Source organism: Protopterus annectens, chromosome 8.part1 (genome assembly GCF_019279795.1).
Source record: "Protopterus annectens isolate FY-2018-M chromosome 8.part1, PAN1.0, whole genome shotgun sequence".
Classification (NCBI taxonomy): domain Eukaryota; kingdom Metazoa; phylum Chordata; order Ceratodontiformes; family Protopteridae; genus Protopterus; species Protopterus annectens.
Window position 1 is genome coordinate 157,378,958 of NC_056742.1, and position 3,125 is coordinate 157,382,082.

General features: G+C 39.9%; 1 pseudogene; it reads left to right on the forward strand.

Annotated features, from left to right (window-relative positions):
* Nucleotides 1-1,384: 1,384 nt before the first annotated feature.
* On the forward strand, nt 1,385-2,245 carry LOC122810111 (annotated as a pseudogene).
* Nucleotides 2,246-3,125: the final 880 nt, after the last annotated feature.

The following is a 3,125-nucleotide window of genomic DNA, read 5'->3' on the forward strand; positions in this document are numbered from 1 at the left end:
ATGAACGCGACAAGCTGAGAGTGGCTGAAAGACGTCAATGAGAAACAGCAGATCAACATCAAACATGACTCCATGTTCAGCAATCATGCGATTACAATTGCCTTGAATTCTGGTACAAGCCAGCTGATGATTATAGTTTGAGCTGGCATATTCTCATCGACACTATGACTGAAGTGTGTCCTTATTGCAAGGCTCTGAAATTTAATGGAGAAACGAAAGGAATGTGTTGCGCCGCCAGAAAAATTAAACTGCCTCAACTTGGAGAACCACCAGAGCCATTAAAAACTTTGCTTGCTGGATATACTGCTAAATCAAAGCATTTCCTATCTAACATCAGGAAATACAACTCATGCTTCCAAATGATGTTGTTTGGCGCAGAAATCTTAACAGCTCAATTCATGCCAACTTTCAAAGTGAAAGGACAAATTTATCATAAAGCCGGCTCCCTGCTTCCATTCCCAGATGGTCAACATAAATTCCTAGAAATGTATTTCATCTGTGATGGCAATGATGAATTGAATGCATGCTGTGGAATTTCTACCAGCATACAAAGGTCCATCGTTTCCAAACTGCAAGAGCTTCTTCACGAAAAAAACAATTTAGTGCGTTTGTTCAAAACAGCAATTGACATGATGCCATCTGATACACACAAGATTGTTATTCATGCCCACAAAACGCCTGCTGGAGAACATGTGCGAAGATTCAATGCTCCAACTATAGACGAAGTGGCAATTGTTATAGTCGGAGATCAATTCCAACCTAGAGATATTGTTCTTCATCGGAGAAACGATCAATTGACAACAGTTGCAGAAACTCATCGATGCTACGATGCCCTGCAATATCCAATCATTTTTTGGGATAGTGCCGATGGATATCACTTCAACGTTAAGATGATAAATCTAGTCAGTGGCAAAGAAACAAATATGAAATGCAGCGCAATGAACTATTATTCATACCGATTAATGATTCGAGAGAATAAAGACAATCACATTTTGAAATGCAGTCAATTGTTTCACCAATACATCGTAGATATGTATGCAAAAATCGAAACAGAAGTTTTGATATTCATCCATTTGAATCAGACCAAGCTTCACTCTGAAGAATATGTTCATTTGCGAGATGCAGTTGTAAATTATGGTAATACAACTAACGTTGGAAGACTAACGATTTTGCCATCTTCATATACAGGCAGTCCACGTCATATGCATGAGTACGCTCAAGATGCAATTGTGTATGTTTGTCACTATGGCGTCCAGAACTATTCATTACATTCACATGCAATCCAGCTTGGGATGATATAAAACAGCTCTTACTTCCTGGGCAATCGCCGGTGGATAGGCATGACATCACAGCACGTGTTTTCAGACAGAAGCTGAAATCGCTGATGGATTTCATGGTAAAACATGAAGTGTTTGGCTCTGTGCGCTGCTGGATGTACTCACATATACTAATCTGGCTCTATAACAAAATCACTTCAAACGAAATCGACGATGTAATATGTGCTGAAATACCCGATGCCGACATCGATAAGGATTTGCATGAAGTTGTGACGAAAAATATGATACATGGACCTTGCGGTACACTGAATCCAAATTCACCATGCATGATAGACGGAAAATGCTCTAAGCGATATCCTCGCGCATTAGTATCCAACACAGTTACAGGAAATGATGGATATCCTTTATACAGAAGAAGATCAGCAGAAGATGGTGGTAAATTAGCAACCATACAAATGTGAAATGGTGACATCGAAGTAGATAACTGGTGGGTTGTTCCATATTCGCCTTTGCTATCAAAAACATACAAAGCGCACATAAACATGAAATACTGTAACTCCATTAAATCAATCAAATACATTTGTAAGTACGTGAATAAAGGCAGAGACATGGCAGTTTTTGGCGTGCAACCAGAAAGAAGTGATAGGAATGCGGTCATACATATCGATGAAATCGCACAGTATCAGGCTGGAAGATACATAAGCAGCAATGATGCTGTATGGCGAATTCTTTCATTTCCCATACATGAACGAAGTCCAGCTGTTGTTCATTTAGCAGTACATCTAGAAAATGGACAATGCATTTATTTCACAGCTGCAAATGTGCAACAAATAGCCCTGAATCCACCGGCTACAACGTTAACTGCTTTCTTCACGTTATGTCAAAATGACACGTTTGCGAAAACACTGCTGTATTCGGAAGTGCCTACATATTACACATGGAATGAGAGTAGAAAATCATTTGAATGACGCAAATGAGGAGAGCGAGTCGACGGACAACCTGGCATATTCAAAGAAACTATGATAGGCAGACTGACCACCGTGCATCCCAATCAAGATGAATGCTTCTTTCTTCGCATGCTGTTGGTAAATGTGCCTGGTCCAACGTCTTTCCAGCAATTGAGAATTGTCAACAGCATTACACATGCCACTTTCCGCAGTGCATGTCAAGCTCTGAATTTATTGGAGAATGACCGACACTGGGATGTATGCATTAATGACGCGTACAATACATCACATCCAAATCAAATTCGTGCATTGTTTGCAATCATTTTGACCGCCTGCTCTCCTTCATCTCCAACAGAGTTATGGGAGAAATATAAATCGCACATGGCTGAAGATATTTTCCATCGAATACGCAAGGAAAATTCAAATATGAACATGGATTTCACAGCAGAAATCTACAACAAAGCGTTGATAATGATTGAAGATTTGTGCTTAGAAATTGCGAACAAAGTTCTCAATCATTTGGGAATGCCATCACCGAATCGATCTGCTGCTGCTTCGTTCGATGTAGAATTGCGTCGTGAACAAAATTACAACACGGGTGATCTTTTGTCGTATGTGCAATCAAATATTCCTAAGCTAACGCTTGAGCAAAAAGGCATTTACAATCAAATAATGCAAACTGTCAGTAATGGGGTTGGAGAAATCATCTTCTTAAATGCGCCAGGAGGAACTGGTAAAACATTACTAATTACATTGATTCTGGCAGCAATTCGATCCCAAAATGGCATAGCCTTAGCTCTTGCGTCGTCTGGAATAGCTGCGACATTGCTACCAGGTGGAAGAACTGCTCATTCCACTTTGAAATTGCCATTGAACATGCAATTCATTGAAACTCCCACGT